General features: G+C 44.5%; 1 pseudogene across 1 annotated transcript; it reads left to right on the forward strand.

Annotated features, from left to right (window-relative positions):
• The first annotated feature begins 2,169 nt into the window (after nucleotides 1-2,169).
• Nucleotides 2,170-21,136, forward strand: LOC100594325 (annotated as a pseudogene). The gene is made up of 10 exons (XR_004026979.1): nucleotides 2,170-2,496; nucleotides 2,598-2,656; nucleotides 4,912-5,094; nucleotides 9,250-9,454; nucleotides 10,903-11,055; nucleotides 13,835-13,894; nucleotides 15,811-15,900; nucleotides 18,188-18,412; nucleotides 19,985-20,176; nucleotides 21,002-21,136. The product of XR_004026979.1 is annotated as an importin subunit beta-1-like (transcript).
• Nucleotides 21,137-21,877: the final 741 nt, after the last annotated feature.

Consider the following 21,877-nt stretch of genomic DNA (forward strand, 5'->3'; position numbering starts at 1 on the left):
TCACTCAGGCTGGAGTGCAGGATCATAGGTCACTGCAGCCTTGAACTCCTAGCCTCAAGTAATCCTCCTGCCTCACCCTCCTGAAGTACATGCCACCATGCCCAGCTTTTTCAAAATTGTATAGGTTGGGCATGGTGGCTCACGCCTGTAATCCCAGCACTTTGGGAGGCCGAGGCGGGTGGATAACTTGAGGTCAGGAGTTTGAAACCAGCCTGGCCAACATGGTGAAACCCCATCTGAAATACAAAAAAAATTAGCTGGGCGTGGTGGTGGGTACCTGTAATCCCAGGTACTTGGGAAAACAAGGGACTGAGAACAAGGGATTGAGTCGAGCTAGTGTTGAGTGGAAGCAAGACCATACAAGACCTTGCCTGCCATGCAAGTGGTTTTGTCTATATCCTAAGAACAAAGGAGAACTGCTTGAACCCGGGAGGCGGAGGTTGCAGTGAGCCGAGATGGCGCCAGCGCACTCCAGCCTGGGTGAGAGCGAGACTCTGTCTCAAAAAAAAAAGAAAGAAAGAAAATTGTATAGAGACAGGGTTTTGCTCTTATTTCAGTTGCTTTAAAAATCCATTTGCCCTCACTGGTATCATCATGACTGATGTTGAGACAGAGGTAGCCCAGCAAGCTGCTGGAGAGCAGGGGAAAGTTAGCTCGAGTGAAACAAATTATGGATAATTTCTAGTGTAGGTAACTCAGGTAAGGACAATTCCAGGATTTTCACAGATGTCATCTCACTTAATCTTCATTGACTTTTTTGGGGGGGGGCGGGGGGGTGACAGTCTCACTGTCGCCCAGGCTGGAGTGCAGTGGCGCAATCTCGGCTCACTGCAACCTCTGACTTCTGAGTTCAAGTGATTCTCCTGCTTCAGCCTCCCAAGTAGCTAGGATTACAGGCTCCCACCACCACACTGGGCTAATTTTTTGTATTTTAGTAGAGACGGGGTTTCACCATGTTGGCCAGGATGGTCTCGATCTCTTGACTCGTCATCCGCCCCCCTCGGCCTCCCAAAGTGCTGGGATTACAGGCATGAGCCACAGCGCCCGGCCCACATTTTCTTTATATGCATTTTGCTAAGAAAAGGCATTCATGAGTTTCTTCCGGGGTTGAGAACTGAAACAGGTTAAGAACCACAATCCTTTATGCCTGTACACACATTCTTTTTGGTTCGAGGTTGGGCCTTTACAGGGTACTTTTGGAGGGTGAAACATTTCCATTCTGTCAAGCACCTGGTAGCTATGGATGGGGGGTCTAAGAGGAGGAATCCCTTAGCTCACCCCTAAGCAAGTCAGATTTATCACAGCACAGGTCTCAAGCCCCATATAAGCAGGCCTAGGGGACTCCTTGGAGAGGAAGCTGCTTGTAGGGACAAGGGCAGTCAGGAGACCTTGAGCTTATCAAGCCACTAACCAACCAGTTGTGTGACCTTGGACAAGTTCCATACCCTCTCTGGGCTTCAGTTTCCACATCTACACATTGGAAGTGGAGCCACATGGCCTTACGGAACCGTCCCAGCCGAAAGCAGGGCACCAAGTCGACCTAGCCATTAAAGTAGCTTCCTGTGGGCGCGGCGCAGGACTTCAACGGCCCCCCCTCCCCCGCTCAGGCCCGCGAAAGCCTCGCTCGACACGCCCCTCGGAGCAACGGCGCTTACCCAACCGCAGCCCCAGCGATCGAACCCAGCTCCGCCTCTTCCCGGGGGCGTCCCGTCGTGCCCCGCGCCGGGCTCCTAGGGTAGCCGGGCGCCTCCCGCCTTCCCGTGCCCCGACCCCGAACTCCTCTCAGTTCTCTCAGGAACCCTATCCTATCAACGCCTACTATCCTAGCCAATCGCGCAGGCTCCGGTCTCAGCGCAAGGCCTTCACCAAGCCCACCCAATCAACGGCGGGCTCTCTCCTGCCCCACCCAATCTCCCTCCCCCCGGCCAATCCGCGCGCTCCATTCCGCTGCCCGCCCAGCCAACCCGGGCCTTGAAACCAGCAGGCGAATGGGCACGAGATGGCCCTTTGACGCTGAGCGCCTGGCCAATTGGGGATTCCGCGTGGCCAGGACAACGGCCAATCGCCGTGGAGCGCGGCGCCTCCGCGGACAGGTCCCGCCCGAATATCCCTCCGCCTTCCTCCCTCCCCTGCTCTCTCCCTGCGCGCCGCCTCTCACTCACCGCCTCCCTTCCTTCTCCCTCCGCCTCCCGAGCACCAGCGCGCTCTGAGCTGCCCCCGGGGTCCCTCCCCCGCCGCCAGCAACCCATTTGGAGGGAGGAAGTAAGGGAAGAGGAGAGGAAGGGGAGCCGGAGCGACTACCCAGAAAGAGCCGGTGAATGGGCTTGTGGTGACCCCCGCCCCCCACCCTACCCTCCCGTCCCACCCGACCCCCAACCCCCATCCCCAGTTCGAGCCGCCACCCGAAAGGCCGGGCCCTCGTCTTAGGAGGAGTCGCCGCCGCCGCCACCTCCGCCATGGAGCTGATCACCATCCTCGAGAAGACCGTGTCTCCTGGTAGGACGCAGGAACCGGGGGTTGGGCTGAGGTGATTGGGGTGGGGGAGGGGAGGCCCGGCCCCTCTGACCCCGCTCCGTCTTCCACTTTCCTCCCCCTAGATCGGCTGGAGCTGGAAGCGGCGCAGAAGTTCCTGGAGCGTGCGGCCGTGGAGAACCTGGTGCGTGCTACCACGCCGCGCCCATCCCGCCGCGTCCCCATCCCCTGCGTGCGGGGCCTTCCCGCCCTCCTGGAGGCCCAGGCCTCGGGAACCTACCCCGCCCCATCCCGTCCCCCTCCCCCCCAACCCGGTCCAACCTAACCCCGCCATCGGGAAGCCGTTGGGTGTGTCCCGCCCCGGGCCCCGCGACTGGCCAATGGCGCGGCGCGCCGGGCTGCCTGCCGCCCAATCGTCGCGCGGCCTGAGGGCGGCGGTGCAGCGGGAGGGAGAAAGAGAGAGGGAAGGGAAGTTAGGTTGCGCGGCGCTGCGTGTTCAGCAGGGGTGGCGGTGGGGGAGTCGGGCCTAGGGGCCATGTGGAAGCTCTGGGCCCGGCCGCCCGCGCTGTCTGACCCCGGCCGGCTTCTCCTTCCTGTCCCTTGGCCCCTGTGGCTCTCCCTACCTATTTCCTAGAGCTCTGCCCTTTCCTAGCTACCATGGTCTGTGCTCATGGCCAGGCCTGGCACCCGACTGCCTCTTAACCCATTTCCACTAATATTTTTCCCTCTTCTGCCCGGTTATTCCTCTCTAGGGTTTTTTTCTTTTTCTTTCTTTTTTTTTTTTCTTTCCTTCTGACCTGGATGAATAGAGACCTAATCACTAGGGATCTGCACCAGAAAACAGACTGAGGCTCATCTTTGAGATGGGGCCTGTTTGCTGATGAAATCACAGGGGAAAGTTCCTCGTTTTTCATATTTTAAAATTTAAGGGGTCCGGAGAAAATGAAGCTAACTCCGCTAGAGACTGGTCCTTTGTATAAAAATGTGGGATGGATTGGTTGAAACAGCCTAGATGTCAGTTAAGTTTCTCTTTGGTGTCCATCTCCTGTTGGGGGATGGGGTCAGAGGGAAGGATTGGATGATGCTTGACATCTTTGAGAAAGGTAATAGGAATTAAGTCTGAATAACACTGTAACCATATGTGCTCCTTTGTGTTATATAGGCAAAATGTCAACATCAACAAAGTGACAAGGCTTATTTTATACAGACTGCCTTTGAATGATTTTTTTTTTGTTGTTCTTTATGTGTGCCAATTTTTACAACTAACCTGTTTATCCTTTCCCGGAAGAGTTTTTTCCACTAGCATAGGTTGATAATTACATTTAGGGTATTATTCCTGTTCCTGCTTTTGCAAATTTTGCAAGAAGCTTTTTATCTTATTCCGAACATTCTTAACATTCTTTAGTGGTACATAATTAATAAAACTTTTAAGAATTATCTTCTGCTGTGCTTGCAGAACTTGTTAGCAGTAAGAAAAATGTGTCTGCTTTTGGCTTTTCCTGCTAACTTTGCTGTTTGGGCACGGTTTTTTTTGGTGGAGAGAGGGGTATGTGTGCTAAATTTTTAAACAAAGAGTAGTTTTTGAGGCCTGTGGATTACAAAAGGTTACAAAAGAACATGCTTTTCAGGGATCCACTGTATTCCTCAACTAAAGTCCAAATGTATAGGAGCAAGTAATTGTTGATCATTAGATACAAAGTTATTTTGCTTGAACAGCTTGCCTGAAGATTTTTTCTTTCACTTTTCCCCTGTTTCTAAGTATCTTACCACTTTTCCTTGTAAATCCGCTTTTTTCATTGTTTCCTTTTTGCTGAGTGCCCACAAATAAAACAGAGGATGAGGCTCCTAAGTTTGTTTTGGGTTTATCTGTATTTCCCACTCTCATAAAAGATCACCTCCTTCCATGGGATGAAAAGCTACCCTGCTGCTGCCATGAGATGGAAAGTTGGATCATTCTTTTGGGACCAAGGTTTTTGAAATTTAGATAAACAGTTTTATTTTCTGCCCCCTGTCATAACAGGTAATTCGTTCAACAAACATTGAGTACCAGACATTATTAAAAGTTCTTGGGACACCTCAGTATACATAGAAGACTGACTACTACTATCATACTCTGAAACCTTGCAATTCAGGGGGTCTAACGTGACAATTTGGGCACTAAGAATGATCTTGATAGGAAAATCTGTAATTCCTCATTAAGTGCTAGGCTCCATGAGAAAAGTGGAAGACTTCCTGTTATACTAAGTAACATTTTTATAGAAGTCAGTGAAGTAAATATTTTGTGGTTTCCTGAGATGCTTATGATATATCAAAAAAAAAAAAATTAGACATTAGTTCCCCTCCTCTCCCCTCCTCTGGTGGTTCAGTGCTCTATAAATTATCCTCAGTTCTGGAAATTCCTAAGATATTTTTATTTACAGATTTATCTTCCCTTAACAGCCCACTTTCCTTGTGGAACTGTCCAGAGTGCTGGCAAATCCAGGAAACAGTCAGGTTGCCAGAGTTGCAGCTGGTCTATAAATCAAGAACTCTTTGACATCTAAAGATCCAGATATCAAGGCACAGTATCAGCAGAGGTGGCTTGCTATTGATGCTAATGCTTGGCAAGAAGTAAAGAACTATGTGAGTAACGCTTATCTGTTTGGTTATATTGCCCAGAGAACAAGAAATCGCTTTCTCAGATCTTTTGCTGTTTGCATGGGATAGAGCTGACGGTGTGATAGGTTTCTGGGACCTGAACTTTACCTGAAGATAAAAATTGTCTTTGTCTTAAATCTTTCTCAACACAGCTTGTCCATTCCCATTGATGGATTGGAATTCTTTTTAGATGACTGAGGTAGGCTGCAGCCTTTTGGGAAACTTTAATTATGTGCCATAATTTGTAAAATCTGTTTGGCAAATGGGAGTAGTGTAGAAATTGGTGCTAAATTTGTATAAAAATTAGGGAATTTGTTAATACGTATTTCCAAGCTCTCCAGAAATTCTGATTTGGTACTTCTGGAGTACAGCTCAGGGAATTTTTTTTTTTTTTTTGGAGACAGTCTTGCTCTGTTGCCCAGGCTGGAGTGCAGTGGCATGATCTCAGCTCACTGCAGCCTCCGCTTCCCAGGTTCAAGCAATTCTCTGCCTCAGCCTCCCAAGTAGCTGGAATTACAGGCACCCGCCACCATGCCCAGCTAATTTTTGTACTTTCAGTAGAGACGGGGTTTCACCATGTTGTCCAGGCTGGTCTTGAACTCCTGACCTCAGGTGATCTGCCTGCCTTGGACCCAAAGTGCTGGGATTACAGGCGTGAGCCACCTCGCTTGGCTGTTGTTGTTTTTAAATTAAGTTCTTTAGTGATCTGTCTTACATGGGTAAGGCACAAAGAGGAGTGAGTTAAATATCTGTGCAGTCATCATTTTGTCCTTGGTATCTGAGTGGAAACTAGTGGGGAATTCCTACATATGTACTTGTGCAGGACATGGTTATGCACATCATACTTGCTATTTCCTGGTTCTAGATATCAGCATTAGGTAAAGTAGTGCCCTGTAAGGCAATCACTTCTCTATCTGGTTGTGTACTTCCTTCTGTCACCAATCTTGCATACCCATGATAAGGAGCCAGGTTATTAAATCCAACTTGGTTTCAAATCTTTTTGGAATATGTAGAGCTGTTTCTATTCATGTTGGGTCTGCTTGTGTAATAACAACATTTTAATTCCTTCTCCCTCAGCTAAGTGACATAAATGGAAGTATATTCTATCACTGGAAATCTCGATACTGATAGTGCCCATTCAGTTTCTCATCTTCCTTAAATTACACACCAGTAAATGGGATAAGATGTAATTGGAATTGTAATTGGCTTATTTTTTGGCACATCACTCTTAACACCATCCTTTAAAAAAAAAAAAAATAGACAATAATGGCTGGGCGCAGTGGCTCATGCCTGTCATCCCAGCACTTTGAGAGGCCGAGGTGGGTGGATCACCTGAGGTCAGGAGTTAGAGACCAGCCTGGCCAACATGGCGAAACCCTGTCTCTACTAAAAATACAAAAATTAGCTGGCTGTGGCGGTGGATACCTCTAGTCCCAGCTACTCGGGAGGTTAGGCAGGAGAAGTGCTTGAACCTGGGAGGCAGAGATTGTGGTGAGCCAAGATTGCGCATTGCACTCCAGCCTGGGTGACTGAGTGACACTCCATTTCTTAAAAAAAAAAAAAAAAATTAGATAATTTGTATAGGCATGGTTAAGCCCTCGGGCATGAAAAAAAAGCTAACAGTTACCTTGGCCTTTTTCCCTTTCATAGCACAACTGATAATTAATACTAAATTTCACTGTTGGTGATCTTTTTTGAAATCTGGATATTGGGGCACAATTGAGAGCTAGTTTCTCTTTTCTGATAATTGAATATTACTATTAAGATTACCTCTAGTTTAAACAGAAAACTTTTTTTGTGTGTGTGTATTTTTTTTTTTTAGTAGAGACGGGGTTTCACCGTGGTCTCAATCTCCTGACCTCGTGATCTGCCCGCCTCGGCCTCCCAAAGTGCTGGGATTACAAGTGTGAGCCACCGCACCTGGCGAAACAGAAAACTTAGTACTCAGGAGGTGGACATCTGTAGTTTCTAAATCACCTCAAGTAATACGGAGTCTTCAGAAAGCAATCTAAAGGAAAAAGGTAAAGGTAGAATGGGATTCAGTGCACTCCACATATGTACTAGGAGACGATGTAGTGTAGTGTGAAGGCACCCTGGACTTGGGTTGATAATACCCATTCAGCCCCTGACATTTTGGACAATTCACCTTGTTTTTCCCCCTCATTCCCCCATGTCTTTGACATACAGTTTTTGTCCATTGTAGCTCTGCTAGTCCTTGAGAGCAAAGCCTTTCATTTAACATCAATCAGAACTGTTTGTAGTTGGGTAGAGCTGATGGGGGTGGGGGCCGGGGATGGTGATATACCATATAAGAAGGAAAGGAGGAGTTCATTATTGGTTCTAGCCGCAAAGCAGATTACTAAGTGATCCGACCCAGTCAGCAGAGCTGGCCTGAATATCTGGCAGCTATTTTTTGTCCTGTGTTCATGCCAGAACAGTTAACTGTTTGCCTTTGAGTGGACTAGTGATTCTTAGTGAGTTCATTGACTGAATTAGCTGATCACGGTAATAATTAACCCTAGGTCAATTGTGGCTTCATCTTTTATCATACCTGTGCCTTTACTCTTTACATAAATGGTGGTGTGGTTACCATGTCAAGCGAGACATGTTTAATGACAAGTGGATCTTGTTTTGATATCTGGCTAGATTTTGGTATCTGTCAGTGGTAGAGAGAACAGTTCTTTGATTCTTGGGCAAACACAAATCCTTTCAGATTGGAAGTCATATAAAGATTAGTTCATAGGTGTTATTAACATCAGCAACTTTGTTTTTGTATTTAGTGATGTTGTTACTTGACCAAGGCCTTTCTATGTAAGTCACCCAGAGTGCTGGGTTGTCAATGATTAGAAGGAAAAAGTTTTGTTTCAGCCCACGTCTCATGAGTGAGATCTCCTTGGATCAGATTAGACAGTGATCTACTGTGAATAAGACCCACTCGAATGCCCCAGAACTAGCTTCATTCTAGTGTCCATGTCTGTCCACAAAATGAGGTTGTGAACCATCCTTTCCTTATAATGGCAACAATGAGCCTGGAAGATGAGTTTTGTCCCCATCTCTCTCCTTTGCCATTTACTGCTACCTCCGATTGTAACTTCTGGTTTCCCACCTCATGTTGAAGGTTGAAGTGAGGTGGGATGACTGGTTTTGTTTCTAGGTTCTAGGGCAGTGTTGATTATGCTGATGTTGCTACTGAGGCTGGCTTTTTCTGACAGCCTTTTCTACTTTTCTGTATTATAGATAAGAATTCTGAGGCCAGGCACGGTGGCTCACGCCTGTCATCGCAGTACTTTGGTTGGCCGAGGCGGGTGGATCACCTGAGGTCAGGAGTTCAAGACTGTCCTGACCAACATGGTGAAACCCCACCTCTACTAAAAATACAAAAACTAGCCGGGCATGGTGGCAGGCACCTGTAATCCCAGCTACTTGCTGGGGGGAGCTAAGGCAGGAGAATCACTTGAACCTGCAAGGCGGAGGTTGCAGTGAGCCGAGATCGCGCCATTGTGCTCCAGCCTGGGGGACACGAGCGAGACTTTGTTTCAAAAAAAAAAAAAAAAAATTCTGAGACAGCTGCCTGGGCACAGTGGCCCACACCTGTAATCCTAGCACTCTGGGAGGCCAGGAATTTGAGACCAGCCTGGGCAACATAGGGAGACCCCATCTCTACTAAAAATCCAAAAAAGTTAGCTGGGTGTGATGGCATGTGCTTGTAGTCTAAGCTACTCGGGGAGGCATGGGAGGTCGAGACTGCAGTATCGTTGTGCCGCTGCACTATCGTTTTGCTAGTGCACTCCACCCTGGACAACTGAGGCCTTGTATTTTCCTTTTTTTTTTTTTTTCTTTTGAGCCTGGGCAATATGGTGATGCCCTGTCTCAACAAAAGATAGCTGGGTGTGTCAGCATATCCACCCCTGTAGTTCAGGTACTCAGGAGCCTGAGGCGGGAGGATAGATTGCACCATAGAGATTGAGGCTACAGTGAGCTGTGATTGTGCCACTGCCCTCCAGTCCGGGCAACAGAGTGAGACCCTGTCTTAAGAAAGAAAAAAAAAAAGAATTCAAAGACACTAATATAAGTATGGTGGTGGGCAAAATATGGTCAAATAGTGTTAGAAATTTGTGTCTTTTGTCTTTTTTGGTGCAGGTTTTGCAGACATTGGGCACAGAAACTTACCGGCCTAGTTCTGCCTCACAGGGTGTGGCTGGTATTGCTTGTGCAGAGATCCCAGTAAACCAGTGGCCAGAACTCATTCCTCAGCTGGTGGCCAATGTTACAAACCCCAACAGCACAGAGCACATGAAGGAGTCGACATTGGAAGCCATCGGTTGGTTATATTTGCCAAGATATAGTAAGTGCTTGCCTAATGTATCTGGTTTATATACCTCTGATTGCCTCTAGCTGTGACATGAATGATATTAGTACTACCTTATTGAATCACAAAGAAAGCCAAGCTAAATTGCACAGTGTTTTGAAAGTGAGACTGATTTATTTCCCTTAGGCCTCTGTCTTCACATTGCTAATCACGCCCTAAAGTAAAGAAACTTGAGGATCGCAAACTGAAAACAGAAGTCTTGTCTGAAGAGTCTTAGATTCTAGACTTACAAAATGAGGATATTCTTATTTGGAGCATCCCTGACCCAATCCTTTTTCTTAAGATCCTGAATGTACCATGAATGTTGTGGCGCATTTTCATTTACTAAATTACGGAAAGTTTTGCCAACATTTGATGTAGTTGGTTTAGCCACTGGAGAACAGTATTTTAGATGTAGCCTCGCAGCACTGTTGTTCCTGATGAGGTTACCACTCTTGGTGTGTATTTTAATATATAGACTTTATGAAGCAAAGGAGCCCACAGCACTTGACCCGGACTTAGACTCCCTAGATGTGCCCAGGTGTTGATCCTCGGCCTTGGCCCTTAAATGTCCTGAAGCTTTACTTTAGAGTACAGATGGCCTGGAAAACACCAACAGACTGCCATCTCCATTTGCACAGAAGCGGGGAAGAAAACTAATATTACCTCATACCCAGAGTCATTATGCTAAGAAGTCAAAGATGAAGTTGATGAATTTGACTTGCTTTTTTTCAGTTTTGGACTGCCAGTACAATGAGATTATTTTGCAGGTGGTTTGCAGTGCTACTCCCAAATGGAAATGGGTGGGGAAAGATCACCAAGTCATGATACTTTCTTGAGTGAACTTTACAGTTAAAAGGACTGCTGATTAAGCCAGGCACAGTAGCTTACACCTGTAGTCCCAGTTGCTTGGGAAGCTGAGGTGGGAGGATCACTTGAACCCAGGAATTTGAGGGTGCAGTGCACTATGGTAGTGCCTGTGAATAGCCACTGCACTTCAGTCTGGGCAGTATAGACCCTGTCTCTTAAGAACAGAAAAAGGACTGCTGATTAGTCATGAGCTCCTTATGGCAGTCATCTGGAGGGGATTGACTCCTGCACCCTCCTTAGGTACCAAAATCCTCAGATGTTCAAGTGTGTTACATAAAATGGTGTAGTATTTGCATATAACCTATGCAGATCCTCCCATATACTTTAAATCATCTCTAGAATACTTACAATACCTAATTCAATGTAAATGCTATATTAATAGTTGGTATACTGTATTAAGGGAATGACGACAAGAAAAGAAGGTGTACATGCACCTTTTGGTGCAGTACAAATGCAACCATCCATTTTTTTTCCTCTAAATATTTTCAATCCATAGTTGTTTGAATCCACAGATGTGGAACCCATGGCTGCAGAGGGCTGACTGTATGTTCATTGCACTTCTCTGCTTGTTACAGGACCCAGAGCAGCTAGAAGATAAATCCAATGAGATTCTGACTGCCATAATCCAGGGGATGAGGAAAGAAGAGCCTAGTAATAATGTGAAGCTAGCTGCTACTAATGCACTCCTGAACTCATTGGAGTTCACCAAAGCAAACTTTGATAAAGAGGTAAGTTTTTTGACAATAAGGTGTAGATTCAGACAGTAAGGGATGAAAGTTAAATGAAAGTTTTTTGTTTTTTTTTTTAAGTTTATGATTTAGAAAGTACCACCTACTTAAAAGTATTTGTTTGCAGTTTAGTTGAGTTCGTGTTGTGTGAGATATCCCCATGGAGTGTTTGCCGTTTCTCATCATGCTTTTGGAAATAAAGTGTTTCTAAGCTTAGGTTTTTCCTTTTGCAGTCCAAAGTGTGGAATGTTGTTGGGTTTTTTAAAAATTATAGGGTGTGGTGGTGCATACTTGTATTCCAGCTACTTCAGAGGCTGAGGTGGGAGGATTGCTTGAGGCCAGTTGTTCAAGGCCAGCCTGGGCAACAAAGTCAGATATCGTCCCTTAAAAAAAAGAAAGGAATAGGCTGGGCGCTGTGGCTCAAGCCTGTAATCCCAGCACTTTGGGAGGCTGAGGCGGGTGGATCATCAGGTCAGGAGTTTGAGACCAGCCTGACGAACATGGTGAAACCCCGTCTCTACTAAAAATACAAAAAATTAGCCGGGTGTGGTGGCGTGCACCTGTAATCCCAGCTACTCAGGAGGCTGAGGCAGGAGAATCACTTGAATCTGGGAGGCAGAGGTTGCAGTGAGCCGACATTGCACCACTGTATTCCAGCCTGGGCGACAGAGCGAGACTGTCTCAAAAAAAAAAAAAAAAAAAAAAAAAAGAAAAGGAAAGAAATTATGGCTTTTACTATATAATTTGGTTTCTTTTCAGATTGTGTGAATCTTTTGCCTTGTACTAAAGATTTTGTGGAGGCCGGGTGCTGGGGTTCACATCCAGTAATCCCAACACTTTGGGCCACCAAGGCAAGAGGATCACTTGAAGTCAGGGGTTTGAGACTAGCCTGCGCAACATGAGAAAACCCTGTCTCTAAAAAAAAGATTTCTGTGGAGAGGAACAACTGAGTTATTAACCAGTTTTGTGAGCTCTTGTGTTTACAGGGCTTATAATGGAAAAAAAAGAATGAAAAATGAAATAAATAAAAATTATAGCAATTGGTGTGTTTCATACCACCTTAGGAAGGTGTTTTTAAGAAACAGGATATATGCCGGGCTCAGTGGCTCACGCCTGTAATCCCAGCACTTTGGGAGGCCAAGGCGGGCGGATCACGAGGTCAGGAGATCGAGACCATCCTGGCTAACGCAGTGAAACCCCATCTCTACTAAAAATACAAAAAAAATTAGCCGGGCGAGATGGCGGGCGCCTGTAGTCCCAGCTACTCGGGAGGCTGAGGCAGGAGAATGGCGTGAACCCCCGGGGGCAGAGCCTGCAGTGAGCCGAGATGGCGCCACTGCACTCCAGCCTGGGCGACAGCGAGACTCTGTCTCAAAAAAAAAAAAAAAAAAAAAAACAGGATATATAGCCAGGTGCTCTGGCACATGCCTGTAATCCCAGCTACTTGGGAAGCTGAGGTGGGAGGATCACTGGAGCCTGGGAGTTCAAGGCTCAAGATTTCAGCACTGTGCTTCAGCCTGGGCAACAGTGCAAGACTCTGTCTCCAAAACATATATATATGTATATATGTATATGTATGTGTATGTATAATATATATGTAAACATTTTGGCTGAAAATGCAATGAATAACATAAAATTTACCATCTTAAATCATTTTTAAATGTATAGTTAAGTAGATTCACATTGCTGTGGAAACAATCTCCAGAACTTTTTCATCTTGCAAAACTGAAACTGTACATACTGAACAACAACTCCTCATTTCCCCTTTTCTCAGCCACTGGTAACCACCATTTTACTTTCAGTTTCTATGTATTTTACTACTCTAACGAAATACCTTACGTAAGTGGAATTATATAATATTTGTCTTTTTGCGACTGGTTTGTTTTACTTAGTATGATGTCCTTGAGATTCATCTAAGGGGTAGCATTTGTCAAAATTTGCTTTTTAAGGGTGATTAATATTCCATTATATGTATATGCCACATTTTGTTTATCTAGTCGTCCATCCATGGCCATTTGGTTTGCGCCCACCTTTTGGCTATTGTGGGTAATGCTGCTATGAACATGGGCATGCATGTGTATCTTTGAGACTCTGCTTTCAGTCCTTTTGGGTAAATACTGACAAGTAAAATTGCTGGGGTCATGGTCTGAAAGTATTTCTGTATGTATGTTTGTTGACACTTTAGCTGACTTTTTACCATTTCTTGACTTTGGAAAGGTCTGAAACCCCAGAGCAAATGGCAATTCTAATTGATTAGAAAACTGGATTTTTGTTTAATAGATTTTGGAAGATTTAGGAGGGTAGCACATAAAGCTCATTCTCCGTTTTCTCACCACATTTGATGTGAATTTGCTACCTCAGAAAACAAATTTAGTCTCTGAAATAAAGCAGATGTTTTGAATTCTCTTATATTTTAGCTATAAGGAAATTGATTTTCCTACATGTAAATTTTTATCTTTTAACCAACCATTTTTATTTAAACCTTGTGACCTACATTTTTCTGTTTCCTCCCTGAAGTCTTTGTTAGTGAAGGGTCATTTTGGAGATTAAAAGATTAGGGACCTCATTGGAGGGCAAGTCACGTAGCAGACACCGAAGGTAAATTCTTTATAGCCTTTATAGTGCTGTACCATCTGAAGGGAGAGTGGCTTGATTGTACCAGGCAGGGCTGTGTAGGGCCCTGAGGGAGCGAGAGGTTTTCCTTGTAGAGGGAGTCTGGAAATCTTCCTATGTACAGGTTATGCTCTCCTAATTCTCTTTATTTTTATTCCTCCTACAGTCTGAAAGGCACTTTATTATGCAGGTGGTCTGTGAAGCCACACAGTGTCCAGATACGAGGGTAAGTGTGAGGTTATATGAAAAATCTGTCTCGCATCTTTCCTAGGAAATGTCAAATCTAATATAAGTTTGAAATACTGGGAATCAGTTGACTTGAGCAATAAGGTTTGATTAATATTGTTACTAATAATTAATATTCTGGCTGGGCATGGTGGCTCACACCTGTAATCCCAGCACTTAGGGAGGCCATGGCAGGAAGTTCACCTGAGGTTAGGAGTTTCATACCTGTCTGGCCAACATGGTGAAACCCTGTCTCCACTAAAAATACAAAAAAATTAGCTGGGTGTGGTGGCACGTGCCTGTAGTCCCAGCTGCTGGGGAGGCTGAGGTACAAGAATCGCTTGAACCTGGGAGGCGGAGGTTGCAGTGAGCCGAGATCATGCCAGTGCAAACAGACTCCATCTCAAAAAATAATAATGATAATTAATAAAAACATTGGAGAAGAGGGAAGAATTGTAACGGAAGTTGCCATCCTCTTAAAAAAGGTTTAAGGGGCCAGTGTGGTGGCTCACTATAATCCCAGCAATTTGGGAGGCCAAAGCAGGAGGATCACTGAGGTCAGTTGGAGACCAACCTGGGCAACATGGTGACACCATCTCTACTAAAAAATATGTATACACAAATAAACAGTTAAGGGAGAAAAGGTTTTCGATCAGCTTCGCTACTTCATTGCCGTAGGTTATTCAAGCCATTTCTACTAAAAAATATATATACACAAACAGTTAAGGGAGAAAAGGTTTTTGATCAGCTTTGCTACTTTATTGCCATAGGTTATTCAAGTGATTGTTTTCCCCTGTAGCCATTAAAGCAGCTTTGCTATTGCTATACCCAAAACCTGACCCTTCAAGAAGATAGAAGTTAACATCTTCAGTCTGAATAGTATTAGTGAATTTAGCCCTACCGTGGGTTCCACACGCACCTTTAATGCAAAAAAAAAAAAAAAAAAAGGACTGAGGCCAGACGCGGTAGCTTACGCCTGTAATCCCAACACTTTATAGGCGCATGTCTGTAATCCCAGCTACTCAGGAGGCTGAGGCGGGAGAATCGCTTGAACCCGGGAGGTGGAGGTTGCAGTGAGCTGAGATCACACCACTGCACTCCAGCCTGGAATACTCCATCTCAAAAAAAAAAAAAAGGACTGGGTGTGGTGGCTCACACCTATAATCCCAGCACTTTGGGAGGCAGAGGCCAGAGGATCACTTGAGCCCAGGAGTTGGAGACCAGTCTGGGCAACATGGCAAGACTCCACGTCCACAAAGATTAGCTGTGCGTGATGGGGCGAGCCTGTAGTCCTAGCTACGTGGGAGGCTGAAATGGGAGGATTACTTGAGCCTGGTGGTTGAGGCTGCAGTGAGCCATGATCATGGCCACTATACTTGCACCAGGGCAACAGAGCAAGAAGAATGTCTCAAAAAAAAAAAAAGAGAGAAATGGCTGGGCATAGTGGCTCACACCTTTAATCCTAGCACTTTAGGTGGCCGAGGTGAGTGGATTGCCTGAGCTCAGGAGTTCAAGATGAGCCTGGTCAACATAGCAAAACCCCGTCTCTACTAAAAATACAAAAAATTAGCTGGGCATGATGGCAGGCACCTGTAGTCCCAGCTACTTGGAAGGCTGAGGCACGAGAATTGCTTGAATCTGGGAGGCAGAGGTTGCAGTGAGCCAAGATCATGCCACTGCACTCCAGCCTGGGCAACAAGAGCGAAACTCTGTCCCTTCCCCAAAAAAGAGAGACGAAATAGGAAAATGAACGGATAATGAGGGAATTGATGGGAGAGAATGAATTTTAGGGAAATGATAACGTATCCCATTTTTACCTCAATTAATCCTTAGGATTATTGGCCCATTTGAGTGAATCTAACTTTGTCAGATTGCATTGTTATTTTCGTAAACTATCTGATCTGCTCTTCATAAAAGGTACGAGTGGCTGCTTTACAGAATCTGGTGAAGATAATGTCCTTATATTATCAGTACGTGGAGACATATATGGGTCCTGCTCTTTTTGCAGTAAATAGTTATTTATGTGATTTGAGCTTGTAGCTAATTACAGAGCCCATCATCCTTAGTTGCTATTTTGCCAATTCTGTAATATTTTACTTAATATTATGGAATCAAGGAAATTCCTTGAGACTGTTAGGTTTAAGCTCATCAGTGGTGTGCCAAGAAAACTGATGCTAACTTTGGGTAAAAGACCTTCATTTTGAGGCCCAGCCCGGTGGCTAACGCCTATAATCCCAGCACTTTGGGAGGCTGAGGTGGGCGGATCACCTGAGGTCAGGAGTTCGAGACCAGCCTGGCAATATGGTGAAACCCCATCTCTACTGAAAACACAAAAATTAGCTGAACGTGGTGGCACGTGCCTGTAATCCCAGCTACTCTGGAGGCTGAGGCTGGAGAATCGCTTGAACCCAGGAGGCGGAGGGTGCAGTGAGCCAAGATCACGCCATTGCACTCCAATCTGGGCCACAAAGCGAGACTCTGTCTCAAAAAGAAAAAAAAAAAAACCTGCATTTTGACTTCGTGTCTTTGTGTGTGTGCGTCTTTGTGTGTGTGTGTGTGTGTGTGTGTATTTTAAATATATGTATTTTATATATTATATATTTTATATATATTATGTTATGTTACATATATTATGTTATATATATTTTATATGTACTATATATTATATATAATTATATTTTTATATGTATTATATTTTATATAATATTTCATATATATTATATATATTATACATATATTTATTTTTTAGACGGAGTCTCGCTCTCTCGCCAGGCTGGAGTGCAGTGGTGCGACCTCGGCTCACTGCAACCTCCGCCTCCTGGGTTCGAGCGATTCTCCTGCCTCAGCCTCCTGAGTAGCTGGGACTACAGGCATGCACCACCACGCCCAGCTAATTTTTGTAGTTTTAGTAGAGACGTGGTTTCACCATGTTGGCCAGGATGATCTCGATTTTTTGACCTCGTGATCCGCCCACCTCAGTCTCCCAAAGTGCTGGGATTACAGGCGTGAGCCACTGTACCCGGCCTACTTTCTTATATTTTTATTGTGCTTTTCCTATTTGAGAACAAATTATTCTTTGTGTGATTTTCTGAAACTGCATAGGCAACATGCCTTAAGTTTACTATGTGGTGTGAATGGCCACAATTAGGAAGCTATACCTTGGATTCTAACTTAAGAGGAGATATTAGTGGAATCTTTTCTTTTTTGAACTTTTGTGTTTTTGGTTTTTGGTTTTTTGTTGAGGGTTGGGGGGTACAGAGTCTTGCTCTGTTACCCAGGCTGGAGTGCAGTGGGGCTGTCTTGGCTCACTACAACCCTCATCTCTTAGGTTCATGTGATTCTCTTGCCTCAGCCTCCCGAGTAGCTGGGATTAACAGGCATGTGCCACTATACCCAGCTAGTCTTTGTATTTTTAGTAGAAACGAGGTTTCACCGTGTTTGCCAGGCTGGTCTCGGAGTCCTGACCTCAAGTGATCTGCTTGCCTTGGCCTCCTAAAGTGCTGGGATTACAGGCATGAGCCACTGCACCTCGCCTCTTTTTTGAACTTTTGATTGAATCATGTCTTCTTCCCAGTCATAAAACTCCCTCACTTTCCTGGTCTTTTATTCCATAGGTTAATTTTTGTTGATTTTGGCTTTATTTATTATTTTTTTAATACTATGTCTTTTGTTTTTTTTTTTCTGAGACAGAGGCTCACTCTGTTACACAGGCTGGAGCACAGTGGCACAATCTCGGCTCACTGCAACCTCCGCCTTCCAGGTTCAAGCAATTCTCCTGCCTTGGCCTCCTGAGTAGCTGGGACTACAGGCACGTGCCACCACACCCAGCTAATTTTTATATTTTTGGTAGAGATGGGGTTTCACCATGTTGGCCAGGCTGGTCTCAAACTCCTGACCTCAAGTGATCCACCCACCTTAGCCTCCCAAAAGTGCTGGGATTACAGGCATGAGCCACAGCGCCTGGCCGATTTTGGACTTTACATAACTGGAATCATACAGTATACACTCTAGTTCTGTATTTTGTTCTAAATGTTTGGAATTCGTTCTTTTTGGATGTAGTTGAAATTTTTTCATTCTTGTTGTGTAGTACTAAAGGGAATCTTCTTCCATCTGAATCTCGTTTAACAAAGGCTATCCTGTGACGAATGTTTGTGGAAGAGACAAAATACAAAGGTCTTATATTTTATTTCCCTGGAGTTTAAGTTCTAAAGACATTCAAGAGTAGTCAGAGGACCTTTAGAGTTAAAATGATTCTTTGGACAAAATCTTAACTAGTGCCATATTCTTTCACCAGGACGAAAATGATGATGACGATGACTGGAACCCCTGCAAAGCAGCAGGGGTGTGCCTCATGCTTCTGGCCACCTGCTATGAAGATGACATTGTCCCACATGTCCTCCCCTTCATTAAAGAATACATCAAGAACCCAGATTGGCGGTACCAGGATGCAGCAGTGATGGCTTTTGGTTGTATCTTGGAAGGACCAGAGCCCAGTCAGCTCAAACCACTAGTTATACAGGTGAAGCTGAGGGATTTTTGGAGTAGAAAGTAGGATGTTTATTGTTTAAACTTAAAGCATATCTTTATTTTTCAAAACAAAACTGTAAATTGTCATCTACAAAGATTATTTCTAGATACTTGTTTACTTTTAATGAGGGTAAAATAGATTCCTTAGGTTTTTAATTACATAAGTCAGCATGATCCAGAGACATTTGAAAAAAGCCAAAAGAGAAAAGTCACCTTTAATTTCATTGCCCAGAAATACCACTCTTAACTCTGTATTTATTCTTGAAGCTTTTTCCTGTGTGCATGTCTGGGCAACAGGCTCTTCCTGTGCAGATTGTTTTATAACTTGTTTCTTCATTTAATACTATGTTGTAAGCATTTCCCGATAGTTTTTTTTTGCACCTAGCACTGATTCCCCATAATTTTTTTTTTTTTTTTTTTTTTTTTTTTGAGATGGAGTCTTGCTGTCGCCCAGGCTGGAGTGCAGTGGCGCCATCTCGGCTCACTGCAAGCTCTGCCCCTTGGGTTCATGCCATTCTCCTGCCTCAGCCTCCTGAGTAGCTGGGACTACAGGTGCCCGCCACCACACCCTGCTAATTTTTTTGTATTTTTAGTAGAGACGGGGTTTCACCATGTTAGCCAGGATGGTCTCGATCTCCTGACCTCGTTATCCGCCCGCCTCAGCCTTCCAAAGTGCTGGAATTACAGGCATGAGCCACTGTGCCCGGCGATTCCCCATAATTTTTAATAATGGCATTATTATTCTATTCTTTGGACAAAATGTCCTTTATGTAATGAAAATGTTCTTACGGAAATGTTGTGCTTGTTTTGCTATTACAAGTCATGCCATCACACTCCAGTCTGGGTAACAAGAGCGAAACTCTATCTCAAAAAAAAAAAGAGTTACAGTTGAGTTTAGTGCTTAATGAATTCAGTCTTTCAGTGTTCTGGATATAGCCAGATGCCATCATAGCTGCATCCTGAGAATTCTGAGTATCCAAGTAATTCCTTTTTTTGAGGTGGGGAGGCGGGGGGATGGAGTCTTACTCTGTCACCCATGCTGGAGTGCTGAAGTGCAGTGGTGCAATCTAGGCTGACTGCAACCTCCAGCTCCCTAGCTCAAGCAATTCTCGTGCCTCAGCCCCCTGAGTAGTTGGGACTATGTGCCACCATGCCCAGCTAATTTTTGTGTTCTTAGTAGAGAGACCGGGTTTCATCATGTCGGCCAGGCTGGTCTTGAACTCCTGACCTCAAGTGACTCCTGACCTCAAGTGATCTGCCTGCCTCAGCCTCCCAGAGTGCTGGGATTACAGGCATGAGCCATCGTCATGCCTGGCCTCTGAGTAATTTATTGCAGACTACTAAAAGCATTTATACCAAATTCTTATTATAAAACTCTAAACTGGAGTTTTGAAAGATATTTTCAAATATTTTGAAAGATGTTTCACACCATGTCCTGTAAAATTACAAAAGTATCTTGGTGACTTTTTTGAGTTAAGCCATCCATCAGTATTTCTTTTTCTGGGGTAGTAGTTAACATGAATTTTAATCTTTGCTTTGCTTTGCTAATAACTTATATTTTCAGCCTATGCCCACCCTAATAGAATTAATGAAAGACCCCAGTGTAGTTGTTCGAGATACGGCTGCATGGACTATAGCCAGAATTTGTGAGCTGCTTCCTGAAGCTGCCATCAATGATGTCTACTTGGCTCCCCTGCTACAGTGTCTGATTGAGGGTCTCAGTGCTGAACCCAGAGTGGCTTCAAATGTGTGCTGGGTAAGGGATTTTCTTCCTGGTGAGAAAAAGAGCTTGCCTGTGCCACTGGCAAGAAAGTAGAAGGTGTGGGAGAGAAATCAATCTGCCTCACTGGAAAGCTTTTTCTGAGTAGCATTTTCTTTCTAATTTATTCAGTTAAAATGTGGGGGAGATTCCAAATGCAAGAGCCAGTGGGAACAGTTGACTTACGGTTACTGGTTCCTGAACCACTTAGAACAGTCATGGTAACCCAGTGGGGAAACTATCTGGACTTGGGTTACTTTCTTGAATTGCTTGGGGACAAGAAGTTTTCATTAAGGTAGAGAGTTTTTGGCTACAAGAAGTATCATTGCTGAGAAGAGGGCAAAAGGGAAGGAAGGTAGGCGGCCTAAATGCTGAGTCAGTATAGGCTAATGTAATTGGTTAAGGGGAGGAAGTTCAAATAAGGAAGGAATGGGGCTAAAAGTCTTTCTGTGAAAGGAAACAAATGAAATGGCAGGTATTGTTGAAAGTACTCTGCTGCTTAGAAAGTTGTCAGATTATCAAACAGGATGATGAGAGATGTCAGATTATCAGACAGGATTTCTGTGATTGGAAACAGAAGAAATGGCAGGTATTGGTAGTCTGCTGCTTAGAGAGTTGTCAGATTATCAGACAGGGTGAACAGAAAGTACAAATAAATAAATAGTTAGTTTAAAAGATACCTGTAAAATGCTGTCTTGAGATGACCTTGGCAGAAAAAGTTGGAAGTTCACTGACACAGCCCAAAGTATCTTAATGAAAAATGAGATAATCCTAAGGTGTGGGGTTCTTTCAGGATTAACATTGAACCTATCTGCATTTCAGGCTTTCTCTAGTCTGGCTGAAGCTGCTTATGAAGCCGCAGATGTTGCTGATGATCAGGAAGAACCAGCTACTTACTGCTTATCTTCTTCATTTGAACTCATAGTTCAGAAGCTCCTAGAGACTACAGACAGGTAACTGATATTTCACAGAAATGAGTGACGTCTTTGCATCCAAGTTCTATTGCCTTCTGTATGGAGGATATCTAGCTTAATCATAGAAGCATAGTGAGACAGGACAAGACTCTACCTTCTCTAGAGGAATTAAAAGAAAGCCGCTGGGCATGGTGGCTCACGCCTATATTCCCAGCACTTTGGGAGGCAAGGCGGCTGGATCACCTGAGGTCAGGAGTTCGAAAGCAGTCTGGCCAACATGGTGAAACCCCGTCTCTTCTAAAAATACAAAAAATTAGCCGGCTGTGCTGGCGCATGCCTGTAGTCCTAGCTACTCGGGAGGCTGAGGCAGGGGAATTGCTTCAACCTGGGGCACAGAGGATGCAGTGAGCTGAGACTGTGCCATTGCACTCCAGCCTGGACAACAAGGGTGAAACTCGTCTCAAAAAAAAAAAAAGAATCCCATGATTGATTGATTGGTTTGTTTAAACATAGAGGAGGAAATGCAGATTCCACCTACCTTAGAATTGTTCAGTTTACAGCTGAAATCTGAATATCGTGTAATTTCTCTACTTTCTCTGTAGAGAGTAATTGATCTAGAGAGGTTCCTTCATTTTGCAGCATTGACAGTTAACAGGAGTATTTGGTTACAAGAGAAATGATAGTACTCATTATGAATTTGATTGCCACACCGAATCAGTAACTACCATTTTTACTGTATTTATTTATTTATTATTTTTTTTTTTGAGACGGAGTGTTGCTCTGT

Source organism: Nomascus leucogenys, chromosome 19, assembly GCF_006542625.1.
Source record: "Nomascus leucogenys isolate Asia chromosome 19, Asia_NLE_v1, whole genome shotgun sequence".
Lineage (NCBI taxonomy): Eukaryota > Metazoa > Chordata > Mammalia > Primates > Hylobatidae > Nomascus > Nomascus leucogenys.